The sequence below is a fragment of the Chrysochloris asiatica genome, unplaced genomic scaffold (genome assembly GCF_000296735.1).
Source record: "Chrysochloris asiatica unplaced genomic scaffold, ChrAsi1.0 scaffold00005, whole genome shotgun sequence".
Classification (NCBI taxonomy): domain Eukaryota; kingdom Metazoa; phylum Chordata; class Mammalia; order Afrosoricida; family Chrysochloridae; genus Chrysochloris; species Chrysochloris asiatica.
The window spans coordinates 37065501-37083241 of NW_006408523.1; positions in this window are offsets into that span (position 1 = coordinate 37065501).

The following is a 17741-nucleotide window of genomic DNA, read 5'->3' on the forward strand; positions in this document are numbered from 1 at the left end:
GGCAGTGTTACGTTCTGCTGTGCATAAGGTTTCTATTGATTGGTACCGACTCGGTGGCACTTAACAACAACAACAAAAAATTGTGGTTAAACAAACAAATTAACAGACAAATTTCTTTGGGCAATCAGCATTTGGTCTAGATTATTTTCCCTGCATGTGGAAGTGAATATTGAATGAAAGTGAGAGAAATAAATTATCAACCAATTAGTATTTATATTTTTTGAGGTATTACTCATAATTTCCTTAGCTGTCATTACATTTAACCATGCCTTACATGTAAATTAAGCTCCCTTTTTATCAAACTCAACTGGGGATTATTATATCAGCCTTTAGGCCTCTAAAAATGGTATTAAATATGAATTTTTATATCACAAATGGAAAATCTGACAGTTAAGTACATTTTCCATGTGGCAGTCTCATAAAAGTATCACTTTTAGCAAACAACTTGAATTCAAGAGAAAGTTACAAAAATCTTTTGAGCACAGTCATGGTCTTAGGAGGAAATGCTAATATGGAATCTGTCTTCTCTGCTGCAGCTGCTTGATTTATGAAAGCACAAACAACCCTGACTCATTCTAGGGAAGTCATAATTACCATATGGAGTGCTTAATGTACAGACACTTCATAAAGACCAGTGAAGTAGCTTCAATTATAGTCATTATGTTATCCTTGCCCCCAAATCTTGCTTTTAATCTCTGTTGAACAAGAGGAAAAAAAGGCCTCTTACTCAGTACCTTTCATTATTAAACTCATCTTGACAATAAATGACCTCAAGACACTGTATTAAGTAGGAAAGCAAAGGTTGGTGGGCAAGGCAAACTTTAAATGTTTACTTCCTCCAATTCTTGATAATGACCTACCTACTCTATGCTGTGCATTATACTATATAATAGAGCTATGAGTATGAATAGTATACTCCTGGCTCTTTAAGAAGAAGCCTTGGTAGTGGATTGGTTAAGGCATTCTGTTGCCTATCCAATGGGAGGCAGAGGGGGAAGATGAAGCAGTCTGCTTATGTGAAGATTTTCAGTCTTGGAAACTCTATGGGGGCAATTCTGTTCTGTCCTACAGGATTGTTATGATACAGGGTAGATTCCACAGCAATGGGATAGTTTTGTTTTTTGTTTGTTTTTTTTTTTTTGGGGGGGGGCGTTGTTTATTTTGTTTGCCTCATGGAAGAGGTAGATGATTACACAATAAAAGTACAGAATTATAGAACTGTTTTCCTAGTAAACCTGATAATGAAAACACAGATAATGAACCATTATATATGCTAGACATTTGCAGGCTTTTTCATATCTATTGTTTGGCACGGTAGAATAAGCACTAGACTGCTAAATGAAAGGCCTGTGGTTCAAATCCACCAACTGCTCCTTGGAAACCCTATACAGGGTTGCTATGAGTCTGAACTGACTTGGAAGCACTTAACAACAGTAACACCAATGTTCCAAAGAATTATTCATGAGAGTAATTGGCAACTACTCTCACATATATTTAATTATTCAAATGAGAGTAATTGGCAACTACTCTCAGATATATTTAATTGTATGTACTGGAGGACAATCTTTGAAAGACACCAACAGATCTTCATAAACAAAAGAATGTGTACAAAAACAATAGGGATAAGCCATGGTGTTTTAAACAAAAAATAGAAAAGACAAGCTTCATGTCTAGTATTTAGTAGGTAGAGTCCTGGTGTGGCGTTGTGGGATAAAGCACTGGACTGCAATGTTAGTTTGAACCACAAGGTCAGAGGTTCAAACTCACCAGTCACTACCCATAAAACCTATAGAGGGTTGTTAGGAGTTGGAACTGACTCAACAGCACTTAACAACAACAACAACAACAAGTGTAATTGTTATGAGTTGGGCTGCTAACTTTAAGGTCAGCAGTTCAAAACTACCAGCAGTTCCATGGTAGAAAGATGAGGCTTTCTGCTCCCATAAAGATTTACAGCCTCGGAAACCTTATGCATGGTCACTGTGAGTCAGAACTGACTCCGCAGCATATCACCACCGCCACAAAAGTTAACACAAAGACATCAGGTTCATTGGTCCTGGAGCATCAGTTTGCAGTATTGTACATCTCAAACAATAAAATAGCAGAACTGAACTTTGAAAAGATATTATGGCAACCAAGTCTAGCATGTGTATGAACAGGCATAGAGTTGAACAGAGAGCTACTCATTAGAAACCCACAGTAGTATTCTAGGAAAGAAACACGTATAAAAGTGACTTCAAAGAATTGCATGACTAATTGAATATCTGGGATAGAAGGAAAAGAAATTCAGTATTATAAGAATTTGAGCTTTGGAAAATGTCTTAATAAAAATATAGATGTCTAAAGGAAGAGCAGAGGGAAGACAGATTCAATATTCAGATTTCCTATCACTACGGAGCATGCTCACATGTTCTAGAAAAAAAACATCATTACTAGCTTTGCTGTGCACACTGCCTGTCTTGCTCAATTTTTTCTTTCATTTTTGAGCATATCTTAAAATACATTTCAAACAACATTTTCAAAGGTATTTTATAGCTTTGGAAAATTTTACAATTGTCTTTGTAAATATGCATTCAACCCTAAGGAATGTTGCTGACATACAAATTATTCAACATCATTCTGGCTAAATGCTCAGAGGAGAGGGCCAGTGTGGTTATTTTTCCTGTTTAAATCCTCTTTAATTTATCTGCATGAAGTCAAGTGGGTTTGGATATTGGAACCCATTCTAGGGCTGAACAATGCTAAGTCAACCACAAAAGGAAAAACCAGTCACCAGCAGACACAAATGCTGTCCAGGTAACCAGGGGGTCTGTTAATTTTTTCCTCCACTTGGCATATAACATCTGTTTCTACAGCAAAAAGGTGTGAATAAAATGACACAAGTGGTAAGCTCTGACATATTCAGGAGAAAGGAAGTAATTTATTTTATATTAAAGATTGTTAGTGTTGCAAAAATAAAAGCATAACTTGAATATGCCTCTGTAAGACTTGCATAATATGTGTATGTGTTTAAGAAAAAGATTGCATACTTTTATTAAACCATAACAAAAAATATAGTGCTCCAAAATTCTAATTAGCACAATAAATAGAACAGGAGGGCCATAAAATATTATTTTCGGAAATAAGCGTAGGATTCTACCAAGAATTTAGAAATAAGAAAGTGGAGTGAACCCAGGAGAAAAGTACTTTTACCTAAGAAAATATATGCTATGTAATTCATTCTCATTACTAGAAAGACTATCTGTGAAAAAAATTTATCAACATCTACTAACAAGAGTGCAAGTAAAAATACTTGAAGATAAATTATGATTATAAATTATCAATATATTAAAAACAATCATTGATTTATCTAGGCAATAACAACCAGTTCTGACAGTCAATATAAAAATATTAATGTCCTATTGTTTTTGTTATGGTTAGTTGCCATACAGTCAATTTTGACTCATGATGACCCCGAATATTACAGAGCAGAACTTTCCCATAGGAGTTTCTTGATTGCAATCTTTAGAGAAGCAGATCTCCAGAGCCTTCTCCGTGAAGAGGCTTGGTGAGTTCAAATTTCCAACCTTTAGGTTAGCAATTGAGTGTGAAAATTGTGTGCCACCTAAGGACTTTTTGAAGCCATGGTGGCCCTGTGAATTAGGCATTGAACTGCTAACCACAAGGTCAGTAGTTACACCCACCAGCTGCTCAGCAGGAAGGAAATGAGACTGTCAACTCTTGTAAAGATTTTGTCTCAGAAATCCTATATCCTGTCACTATGAAGTGGAATCTACTCAATGGAAATGGATTTGGTTTGGTTTGGGGTTCTGATGTGGCACGGTATGATAAACATTAGACTGCTAGTTGCCAATTCGGCAGCTCACACTCACCAGTTGCATCTCAGAAACTCTAAACAGGGTCACTTTGAGTTAGAACTGACTAGCTTGCACTTAACAAGGGCCTTTTAGCTTTCTAGAATGTATTCATGAAAAGTAGAAAAAACAAAACCAACAAAAAGGCAGGAATTGGAGGTTGGAGATTAATCTTTAGAGCTAAAATGGATTCCAAGTGTCAAGTAATTCACACCTCAATTTTATAAAGAAAAATTCTAAGAGCCAAAGAGGTAAAATTCCTTTTCCAAGGTTATTGTGCTAGAAAAACAGGGACAAAATCGTGGTTAGGGGATTTCAAGCAATACTAAACAAACAACTTTCTTTGTAATTGTGTGATAAGAGACCATACTCTACAGAATAAGGGCGGAGGAGTACTGTATCATCAAGGCTCCAGAATAAGGGCGGAGGAGTACTGTATCATCATAGCTCCAGAATGAAAAGAAATGGGGGGAGAAATCTGACATTGTACAAGGAGGAGCAAAAAATAATTTATAGTGAAGAAATGGACAAATGGACACTGGAGAGGATGAGGACACAAAATTACAAGATAAGAATGTAAATGTGATAATAAATGAAGTTTTATTAATATTTTCTCTAATAAGAAACTATTTTTTGAAATCTGGTAAGAACTGAATTCATCTGATACAACTTAAAGATATGAACAGAAAAATGTAGACAGTCAAATAACTAGTGTCCTGGTGTGGCACTATTGGTTAATGCACTGGACTGCAAAGTCCACTTATAACTGGGAGGCCTGCGGTTCAAGTTCACTAGCTGCTCCTTGGAAACCTATATAGGGTCGCTACAGTTTGGAACCCAACTCAACAGTACTTAACAACAATAACAACAGTTACCTACCTACATGGTGTGGTGCCGTAGGATAAGTTCTAGCCTGGTAATCAAAAGGTCAATGATTCAAACCCACCAGCCACTCCTTGGAAACCTATACAGTGTCACTATGAACCAACTCTACAGCACTTAACAACAGTTGCCCACCAACCACTTCATGGGAAAAGGGTAAGATTTTTTTCTCCTGTAAAGATTTACAGTCTTAAAAACCTATACAGGGTGTCTGGTAGTTGGAATGTATTCAATGGCAGTAGGTTAGTGACCACTGCATTAACTCAAAATCATGATAATCCTACATGTGTCAGAGTAGAGCGGTGATACATAGGACTTTCAGTAGTTGATTTTTAACAAGTATATTGACAAGTCTTTCTTCTGAGGTGGCTCTGGATGGAACTGAATCTCCAAAGTTTATTTTACCAGCCAAGTACCTTAACTGTTTGCACCATACTCAAGTACGTAGTTACATTTTTATTTCCCTTTCTGAATGAAAAATAAAACTAAGCAAAAATAAAAGAAAATTATACACTTATTTTTAAATATATGGCAAATACATATGTGAATATATATATATATATATATAGTGGTTATGTGCCATGGAGTCGGAAGTGAGTCATAGTGACCCTGAAGTGAGTCACAGTGACCCTGTACAGGGTTTTCTGAGGCTGTAAATCTTTATGGGATCAGAAAGCCTCATCTTTCTCCCATGGAACAGCTGGTAGTTTCGAACTGCTGACCTTAAGGTTTGCTGCCTGATTCGTAACCACTACGCTAACTGAGCTCCATCTATCTATCTATCTATCTATCTATCTATCTATCTATCTATCTATCTCCCTCTCTCTCTCTCTCTCTCTCTCTATCTATCTATCTATCTATACACATATCTATCTATCTATCTATCTATCTATCTATCTATCTGTCTGTCTGTCTATATATAAATATATATATATACACACACACACACCAGGAGTCCTCGTGTGGTGTTGTAGGTTAATATGCCAGGCTGCAAAGTTGGTTCGAACCACAAGGTTGGTGGTTCAAGCTTACCAGCCTCTCCTAGGAAACCCTATACAGGGTTGCTATGAGTCAGAATTGATTTACGGCACTTAACAACAATATATACATACATATTTTGGAGTCCCAGTTTGGCACTGTGGGGTAATTCACTGGACTGCAAGGTCTGTTTGAGTTGCATGGTTGGTAATTCAAACTTACCTGGCACTTCTCAGAAGCCCTGTACAGGGTGGCTATGAGTCAGAACTGACTAAAAAGCACTTAACAACAACAACATAAATATTTCAAAAAGTTTATGGCAATGCTCCGTTATCTTTCATTCAATTTTCCCAATAACTATTTGAAGCCCACCTTGTGTGTGTGTGTGTGTGTGTGTATGATGTGTGAAGGGTGCTTCAAAAATTTCATGAAAACATGAGATTGAAAGATAATGGAAGTTTTCCACAAACTTTTTGAAGCTCCTTCATATGTCACGCAGGAGATGGAGCAAAAGCAGAAAAAGGACTTTTTTTGTTTTGTTTTGTTTTTGTTTTTTGAAGGTAGCCTTTTAAAATGAGAAAACATGGAAATAATGAGGAGCACAGTGACTCTATAGGATAAGCACTGGACCTGAACCACAAGGTCAGCAGTTTGAGCCCGCCAGTTTCTCCACTGGAGAAAGATGAGACTTTCTGCTCCTGTGAAGATTTAAAGCCTCAGAAATCCTGTACAGGGCTGCTATGAGTCAGAACAGACTTAACAACACTTAACAATAACAACAACAAAGCAGTGTGTTCAACAACAGGTATAGATTAGCAGCCTAGCACATCACTATTTGTATCACCTAGAGATTCCCCATACAAGAGGTTGCTGTTGTTAAGTGTCATTGAGTTGGTTATGCCTCATAGCAACCTTGTATTGAGTTTCCAAGGTGTGACTGGTGGGTTTGAACCACCGACCTTGCATTCAAACAGACTTTGCAGTCCAGTGTATTATCCTGCAGTGCCACACCAGGACTTTTCCATGCAAGATAAGCACCTTATCTTATGCATATTTCTACCATGGTGCCTATGTTATAATCAGAATCTCATAATGTTAAATTATTAAACTTAAAAGCACTGGTTGATTTGTTTTGTTTTGTTTCGCCATGCACATAGTATGATTATATAATGCATATGTAATAATATCAGTTGTCAAACATTTAAGTCAAATGGGAAGAGTCAGTAGAAAGGTACAAGAGGAAACTTTTTAATGTACCATCTTCAAAAATAAAATTGAAAAAGCTTATATAAGTGCTTTTAAGATAGGCAAAATAAATGAAAAGCAGATTTTTCTCTTCCTAACAAAATTGCCAGTAGGTAAGGCAAAGGTTCAGAAAAACAGGAGGTTTCTAATATATTAACCACTTATTCAATGTCTGGCAGCAATTTAGAAAATAAACAGGATCTTGAGTTGAATTAACAGCACCAATTAAAGTTGCCTGCAAACACATGATACCAATAACTAATTGGGCAACATCTGGAAAATTATCCACAAAAATGGATGCCAGATATTTCTGATATTCTCAAAGAAAACAAACAAAAGCAGAGACAAAAATAATGTATGGTTAGTAAGTGTGAACCTTAGACCAAAAGAGAGCTAATGCTGACATTTACCAACATTTTAAACAAAATCCAGATCAAACTCCTTAAAATGTAAAGCGGCAATTACCTTTTAAAAATATGTTTGTAGGCAAAGTGCTATTTCTAATTATGGATGAAAAAGTGTTGTCATTGTTGTTGTGAAGTGCCATCTAGTTGGTTCTGACTCATAGCGATCCTGTATGAGGTTTCCAAGTAGCGGCTGGTAGGTTCAAACCACCAACCTTGTAGTTTGCAGTTTAATGCTTATCCTATAGTTCCATGCCAGGACTCCAAACATGGATGAAGAAATAGAAATACAAAAATTATATTTAAGCTAGGTATAAGAATCTTACAAAACTAAAAGAGAAAAGAATATTGTACTTAATATAAAATGGAAAGATTGATGAAAACAGTATTTCTTAATTATATGAAATTGTTAATATTCTCAGTAAATGTCATGTTTATAGGAAGCTTTTGGTAATACTTTTTATAAATAAAAATCTAATATAAATAAACTAATTCCATTTTTATCTCAGTTGTATGCAAAGTGAAATTAGTAAATTACAAAAGGACAAAATATTATATGAGACCACTATTGTAAAAAGTCAAGAAAATATTTTAACACTAGAAGAAACATTTTTTGATGGTTACCAGTGAATGGAGTGGATGGGAGTAATTCCCTCTCTAAAGTAGGTACAAGGAGCCTTCTTTTCTACCAGGAGCATTTGGATCTTTATAACATCATTCGTGGGCCATACAAAATTATCAACTTAAAAATTAGCCTGCTGCATTTGGTCAAACAATTAATTAACTCACCTTTTATGTGATGGCTGGAGCTGCAGTTGCCTTGGCAGGGCCAGACCACCATTACTCTAGAGGGTTGTTGTTGTTGTGAAATGGTGTCAAGTCGATTCTGACCCATAGTGACCCTGCATAAGGTTTTCAAGGAGTGACTGGTGAGCTCGAACCTCCAATCTTTCGATTCACACTGAATTTGAAGTCCAGCACATTAGCCCACAGTGCCTAGGCGGTATACATGTGTTAACGTGGGTAATGAAGAATGAAACATACAACAAGAAGGATGTTGTCAGAAGAAGGAGGAAAGCAGGGAAAGACATGGGAGTAGTGCAAGAGTTAAAGTGCACTGAGGTTGTTATTGTTGTTAGGTGTCCTCAACTTGGTTCTGACTCATAGCAACCGTGTATACAACCGGTTCTGTACCACTTTCACTATTGATGTTGTGTTTAAGTTCATTGTTGCTGCCACTGAGTCAATCCATCTTACTGGGGTTCATCCACATTTTTTTTTTTTTTTACTGATCCTCCACTTTCCCAAGCATGATGGTCTTATCCAGGGACTAGTCTCTCCAGATAACGTATCCAAAACACACAAATCAAAACTTGGGATCCTGGCATCTAAGGAGGATTCTGACTATATTTCTCCCAAGACAGATTTGTTTGTTTTTTTGGCAGTCATTGGTACTTTCAATATTCTTTGCCAACACAATAATTCAAATGCATCAATTCTTCTATGGTCTTCCTAATTCTCCATCCAACTTTTATATAAAGTGATTGAAAGCACAATAGCTTGGATTACTCAAAGTGACATCTTTGCCCTTTAACACTTTAAAGACATCTTTTGCAGCAGTGTGCCTAATGCAATACATCTTTTGATTTTTTTTTTTATTGCTACTTCGATGGGTGTTGATTAGGGATGCAAGTAAAATGAAATCTTAGACAACTTTAATCTTTTCTCCCATTTATTGGTCTAGTTGTGAGGATTTTTGTTTTCTTTACAATGAGGTTGAAGTCATACTTAAGGCTGTGTAGTCCTTGATCTTCATCAGTAGGTATTTAAGTCTTCTTTTCTTCCAGCAAGTAAGGTTGTACTATCTGCATATGGTAGGTTGTTAATGAGTCATCCTCCAAACTGATGCCAAAGCCTTTTTCATATAATCCAACTTCTTGAATTATTTGATCAGCATACAAATTGAATAAGTATGGTGAAAGGATACAAAGCAGGTTCATACTTTTCTTCATTTTAAACATTCAGTGTCCCCTTTTTCTGTCCTAACAACTGCTTCTTGGTCTATGTTCAAGTTTCTTACGAGCACAATTAATTGTTTTAGAATACCTATTCTTCACAATGTTACCCATAGTTTGTAATTATTTACACAGTCAAATGCCTTTTCATAGCCAATAAAACAAAACCAAACATCTTTATGGTATTCTCCGCTTTCAGCCAAGATCCATCTGACATCAGCAATGATAACTGATGATATATGTCTTCTTCTGAAACCAGCTTGGATATCTGACATCTCCCTGTCAATTACACTGTTGTAATCTTTTTGAATTATCTTCATCAGAGCGTTGCTTTCATGTAACATTAATGACATTATGTGATGGTTTCCAAATTCCATTTGTCACCTTTCTTTAGAATGGGCACCAACATGTATCTCTTTCTATTGGATGGCCAGGAAGTTGTCTTCCTAATGTCTTGACACAGACAAGAGAACACCTCCAGTGCTGCATTAGTTTGTTGAAACACTTCAATTTGTATTCCATCAATTCCTGAAGCCTTGTTTTCAGCAATGCCTTCAGTGTAGCTTGGACTTCTTTCAAGACCATCAGTTCTTAATTATATGGTACCTCTTGAAATGATTGAAAATCAACTAATTATTTTGGTACAGTCACTCTGTGTATTCCTTTCATCTTCTTTTGATGCTTCTTGCTTCATTCTATATTTTACCCACATTGTTGTTGTTAAGTGCCATTGTGTTAGTTCCAACTCATAGTGACCCTGAATAGGGTTTCTGATGAATGTCTGTTGGATGGAAACCACCAATCTTGCAGTTAGCAGTCCAGTGCTTATCCTACAGCATGACACCAGAACTCCATAGAATCTTTCAATATTGCAACCCAAGACTTAATTTTAATTATTCAGTTCTATTAGCTTGAGGAATGCTGAACATGTTGGTTTTCTGACTTCAGGTCTTTACACATTTTAATATAATACTTGACTTTATCTTCTCAAGCTTCTCTTTGATTTTTTTTTTTGTTCAGCTTTACTTCATCATTTCTTGTAGTTGCTTTAGCTTTTCTATGTCCAAGAACAAGATTCAGAGTCTCTCTTGACATTCATTTTGGCCCTTTCTTCCTTTCCTCTCTTTTTAATGACCTTTACTTTTTCATATATAGCCTTATTGGTGTTTTCCCACAACTCATCTGATTTTCGATCACTAGTGTCTAAAGCATCAAATATATTCTTGAGATGATCTCTAGATTCAGATGGGATATACTCATGGTTATATTTTGGCTCTTACGAAGTATTTTTAACTTTCTTCAGCTTCCACCTGAACTTGCATATGAGCAATTGATGATATGTTTCCATACTCAGCTCCTGACCTAATTTGGGGTGATGATATTGAGCTTCTCTAGAGTCTCTTCCCACAGATGTAGTCAATTTGATTCCTACGTATTCCACCTGGTAAAGTCCACATGTATAGTCACCTTTCATGTTGGTGGAAAATGGTATTTGAGATGACAAAGTCATTGGTCTTACAAAATTCTATCATGTAATCTACAGTATCACTTTCATCACCAAGGTCATATTTTCCAGTCTCTGATCTTTCCGCTTTGTTTTCCTCCTTTCACAATCACCAGGAATTACCAACATATCTCAATTGCATGTTTGATCAATTTCAGAATGAAGGAATTGTTAGACTTCTTCAATTTCATTATCTTTGGCTTAATGGTTGCTGGATAATTTTGAATAATAGTGGCATTAGTTGGTTTTACTTGTAAATAGTCCTGGTGTGATGCTGTGGGCTAATGTGCTGGACTGCAAAGTCTATTTAAACCACAAAGTAGGGGGTTCAAGCTCACAAGCTGTTCCTTGGAAACTCTATACAGGGTCACCACGGGTCAAAACTGACTCCATGTCACTTAGCGACTACACATGTAGTTGTGTGGATATTGTCCTATCACAGACAGCATTGTACTTCAATATAAATCTTTAAATGTTCAACTTGTCATTTGATTTGTCATATGTAAACATATGATTGTCTGATTCAAAGTGGCCAATAACTGTCCATTTCAGCTTATTAATGTCTAGCATATTGATGTTTTTGTGTTCCATTTTATTTTTGATGACTTCCAGTTTTCCTAGGTTCATACCTAGAGAAAAGAGGTAAATACTGTTACATACACAATCCTGCAATAACAGTGATTCGTAGGTACATACAGGAATGGGAATACACTGAATGGGTGTGGATGTGACAGTATACTGACAAATATGTACATATTTTACAAAAGATGTTTGTATTTGTTTTTGCTGCAAATATGTGTATCTATACAGGGGGAAAATATGAAAGTTTCTTAGACATTACAACATACTTTGAGGAAATGATTTACTGTACTTGAAGACCCAGAAATATAGTCTCAGGGAACACTATGATAAATTAGCATAACATAATCTACCCAGATTATAGTCTACATCCTCCTTTGGTAAGTAGCAACTGAGATCTTTAAAGCTCATGAGCAGACATCTAAGGTGCAACTATTGCTCTCTCCCTGTCTAGAGGAAAGTAAAGTGATAAAAATTGTAAATTGTTAGACAAAATTATTCAAATGAATTACACGAACAGGAGTTTTCACAACCCTGAAACCTATATGCTACCCAGCAACCACAATGAACTACTCTGAACAGTATCACATTAGAAGGTCCTAGATAGTGGGAAAAAATGTTGAACAACATCTTAAAATCATAATGAAGACCAGAATACTGGTTAGATAGAAATTGGTGAAATCCCCAGAAGATGACTCTTGGTAATCCTTCAGTTATGGAATAGAACGCAATCCAGTGGCCCAATTTTCAGTCAAGCAATAGATATTTACATAAGGGATACAACAAACTAGCCATCTATTTAAGACTAAAATAAAAGTTTTACCTAAGGACAAAATTCAGAAGAGTGAGGAAATAAAGAAGAATGGAAACAAGATATGCAGAGAGGAAGTGGGATAACTGATGTTATATTGAGAGCATTGCAATAGAGATGAAGCAAAGTAAACTATTGTGTAATGTAAAGTTAATGATCTGCTCTGTAAGCCTACACTCAAATCACCTTTAAAAGTTTTAAAATATAGAATTCATGATACTTGTAGAAATTTGAGTTAAATTCCTAATGTTAATGAGAAAAAAAGATTTGGGAATTGCATACATTTAAGAAGTTATGGAAATGAGACATAAAAATGGACGCACTGTATCAATGAACTGGAAAAGTGTTTCTTCATGGAAGTCAAGGGGAAATGACACAAAATAAAAGGGCTTCATAAATAGACAAAATGTTGCAGAACAGTGGAGTGAAATGAGCAATGAAGAAGAACCAGTGGAGTCCTTGTTTAGTCATACAACATTCATTACTCCAAATGTGTCTAAATCCATTTATTTATTTGTTTGTTTGCTTATTTATTTATTTATTTATTTATTTCAGGGTTTATTTCTTACCATTGCCTTATAGGAAGACACTAGTTTTATGTTGTTAATATAATAATTCACCAGATTTCATAAGTTATCTTTTATTTATTTATAAAATCCACCTCTATGCTTTACAAGCTTCCCCAGAAAATTGTCCAGTTTCTGGGATACTGTTTGGCCAGCACACATCACTGAGTAAAATACTTTTATGCAAACAATGCGCATGGTATCTTTTTTCATACTGCACAAACCACATGCACTATTTTCTTAAGTGCATGATAACAATATTTTTTATATGTTGCTGGTTTCAATTTCAGTTGCTTATTTTTCCATCCAAATGGATTTTATGTTAAGCCTTCATCTTGATGCTTGTTAATGTGGAGCTTTGGTTCCCAGTAGTAGATCCTTACCTGCCACCCTCAAGTTTCTCTTGACAGGATTTCTTTCCTACTCTGAAAAAATACTTTCTCTAACGCTGGAAAAATATCACTTTTTCTTCCTTGGAAAAACCATTTGCCAGGATGACTACCCCTGGTCCAAGAGATGTGCAGGTCTACACATCATAGACCAGAGAAGTCACTTCGGTAGGTGAAGCTGGCATGTCTCAGCTGCACACATTCTACTCCTCCATCTGGTTGTCTGCACTCTGGACTCTTCACTGTGGCTTACACCTTAATTATACAAATATCAAAAGTAATCATTTTAAACTATTGAATGAGGGTGAATGAGGTCAAAATTCACTTTTGTAAATGTCACATGTGCAATGTATACATGCCAAAACTTTTAAACATTATTTCATCATTTATGCCCATTTTATGTGTATGCACATATTTTATGTGTGTGTGCTATTTGCAAAAGAAAACATGTTAATGTGGCATTGGTAACTGTAGGGTGTGTGCAGGTATGGTTAGGAGATTAGAATGAAGGAGTCTGGTCTTGAATGAGAAGTAGAGAAAAGGATGCATTTGAAGAAAGTGAAATAAAATAAGGTGAGATTTGAAAAGAAAGGCCATAGATTTATTCAACCTTGACTCAGTATTTGTTAGATTCCACAAAACTTCTTTAAATCTTTTACTGTTAGATATGACCATCTAGTTTTTACTCCATACTTTTTTGGAGTCTGCAATTCCATTTCATCAAAGTATCAGTAAAAAAGTCACAAATTCTTTTTAATATTACCTGTGTTTTCAAATATAATTTGAAACTCTCTAAAAACTAATGAAAAGCCATATATAGTTAAGTAATTTTGAAATTCTACCAAATAATGTATGCCAATATATGCAAAATATTTCTACAGGTTACCAAATCAATATTTAATAAAAATGTAAAAGCAGTAAAAGTTTCCAATAATTCTGCTTAATTAAAATTTTAGTCCCATATAGTAAATTATTAGGAAATTTTTTTCTTATTTCTTCTAACACCTAACAGGCATGTCTTTCTCTTCACCTCTGCACCACTAGTACCTTATTAAATAGCTATTTGTGTTTCTGACGAGGTAAATTAAAACCAAGTTTTTGTGTTATTCTGCCCTCCTCTTCACCCTTAACCTGAACTTGGCATTATGACAGTTGGGAAAAGGGAGAATGACGTCAGCTCTTCTCTGAGCTTTTGAGTCCCTTCCTTTCAAATTTCCTTAGATTTCCCCCTCCCAACCCATCTTTGGTTACTTTCTTTGGCTTCTGATGAAGAGTAATCATCATGATAGGCTAAATTAGTTATATGAAAGGTTTGGCTTGGAATCATTAAAACCGCACTTCAGCTTCTATGCTGAATTTCAGAGCAACACTGCAATTTAACTGTTTAAATTTAAATTTGTATAATACGAGTAATTTTGGTGCTGAGCAAAGCTATTATTTACTTTGGAACCTTCATGAAGCCTTTTAGGGTAACTTTCCTCTTTGGATTAGTCCCCTTTACCTGTATCTTCCCAGAGGAGAGACTCGTATAACACAGAACTGAGGTGTAAGTTTTGTGCTTTTCAACCATTCATATGGCCTTGCTCCTAATCATATTAGGCAAGACCTCTGTGGATCAGTACAGACTCTAACTTGTGTTTTTCTCTAAATCATTCTAGGTACTCAAATTTGAATATTTTAGACTCTCAATAACCACTGTAACTTTAATGACAAAGATTCTCTGCAAACCATTTTCCTGCATTTTTTAATACTGTCTTCAAATGGAAGTTCTTATACCAAGTCCAAACCAGACCCACTGTACCCAGGTGAATGTAAAAATATGTTTCAAATTCAGCTTTAAAACTTTATCATCTTTCTCCTTTACTTAAAGGAAAATATATGTTGCTATTGATATTTATTGCTTCTAATATTTTTTTATTCTTTACATGATTTGACTAAATTTCAAATACTGTTTTAAAGTTAATTCTATGCTTCACATTTCCTTTCTAAAATTTCAGCAACAGTTTTTTCATTTAAAAGACTGTGAAGTTACTTATTTCCTAACTTTATTCTTTTCTCTTCCTCTGAACAAACCTGACTTCCCAATCCTCTGGAGTATCTTTGTATTCTTCTTGAGCTTTTGGCTTTGTGGTAATATGGTTGAGTTTTGTCCGCCTCATCATGGTACTAAAGTGATAGATCTGTGTAGTATCCAGTTATTTTTATTAGCTAATTGTACCCATTTCTGTGGTGAATTCATATTCTGAATCAAAATCATAATTTGGAATTACCTAATATCTACAGAAATTGCCTAATCATCTTAGAATAACCTAGTATCTACAAAAGTTAGGAATTACCTAAGATCACCAGCAGCTCCTCAGAAACCCTATACAAGGTCGCTATGGGTCAGAACCAACTCAACAGTACTTAACAGCAACAATAATATCTACTGAAGTAGATAAGCATGAGACTGCTAGCTACATGGTCAGCAGTCCAAACCCACCAACCACCCCTCGGGTAAAAGATGAGTCTTTCTGTTCCCATAACCCTATACAGGGTCACTATGACTCAGCACCAATTCGACAGCACCTGACAATACCAGCAATATCTAATGAGAGTTCTTAGCCAAGAAAAACAGTCCTAAGTGTCCATGAGTGTTCTGAAGACAAACCAAGGAGATTGCTTATTATGGTTAGACTTCATTTTGTCTATTTAGCTCCTTTCTTATATTCTTCTAACCCAATTATCAAGGCCAACAAAGAAACAAACCAGAACTAAATTGAGATCATATTGTGGGGATGATTCTCACAATGGTACTATACCAAATGGTATAAATTAACAGTAACAAATTGCCTCTTGTTTATGTAAATTGATTAAAATCTAAATGAAGATGGAAGTAAGATTAAAAATAAGAGAAGCTGGATAATCAGCCCTATATCCTTCAGTTCGGTCTGTCACCACCAGTCTGAAAACCAACAACCTACACATTGCAGAAATGCATATTTTAATGTGGATTCACTTTGACTCAAGGAATAAAATTCCTCTAGGAGTCCTGGTGTTGTGTTGTCAGTTAATGTGCCAGACTGCAAAGCCATTTGAACTGCAAGGTTGGTGGTTCAAGCTCACCAGTCACTCCTCGGAAACCCCAAACAGGGTCGCTATGGGTCAGAACCAACTTGACGGCACTTAACAACAACAAGGAGTCCTGGTGTGGCGCTGTGGGCTAATGCGTCAGACTGCAAAGTCTTTTAAACTGCAAGGTCGGTGATTCAAGCTCACTGGCTTCTCTTGGAAACCCTGTACAGTGTCATTATGGGTTGGAATCAACTCGACGGCACTTAACAACAACAACATCACAACTAAAACTAGATTCTCATAAAATAGAGGCCATGAGTTCAGTCTATTTCCTGCACAATAATATTGCATGACTAAGGTAAAGAGTTTCCAGAGTTCTAGTGTCTTTCACAAACCTTGTAAAGACAGATAAAAGATAAAGTTAGTGGATCTTAAATCGTCAGTCTTCTTATTAGTCACCTCTATCTCCTAAAGAGTCATTGTAAAAGCATAGACTACACAGTCTTCTCTGCAGAGCAAAGTACTCTGTAAATACCAGTTTTGAGACCCACATGTGAGCAACATGAGGCTACCTGTACAATCGCTGCCTTAACTCCATGCATTTTCCATCACTGAGTGATAAGACAAGGCAATAGGAAAAACTACTTAAGTATATCTTTTAAGATCAAATCCTAACTGACCCCATCAAGTGAATATATATGTGTGTTATTAGAAGACAAGCTGAAGAAGAAACCATGGAAATGTGTGTATATATAATAAATTCATCCTAAATTCTAATGGTTCATTTAAGGAAACAGGATTTATTCTTAGATATTTTGAGCATCTATGAAACTAGACAATTTTGGTAAGTATTTCAAGTAAAAATCATTCTATTAATAATTTTCAGCTTGATGAGATTGGCACTTGACAAATATGTTATATTCAATGGAAAAAATAACAGGAATGATGTAAATACATTCAATTTAATATTACTTTCACTCTTTTAATTACCATTAATAAAAAAAAAGATTCAATATGCACGTCTATTACAGAGACAGATGTAAACACTATGTTTTCTGACTTCAGTGCTCTTTCCATTAAATTATAAAAGATACAGTGGACATCTCGCATGATACTTGGGTGTGTTTTGTTTTGGTTTGTTTGTCAGTGTTTGATTTTGTCTAAATCATTACAAAAACAGATTTGATGCATTAGACACTTAGGACTAAAGACCAGAAGAGTTGTTAGATGACATCAAGAACATCATAAAGGAAGAAAGCAAAAGATCATAAAGAACACAATTAAGAAGGAAAAGACAAAAATGAAGCTAGCTCTCTAGTATAGAGATTGTAATGTGAATAGAAGAAATGAGGATGCAAAAGAACTGAACAGAAAATTTCAAAGGGTAGCTGAAGAAGACAAAGTATTATAATGAAACATGTAAAGACCTGGAGTTAGAAAAAAAAAGGGAAGAACCTACT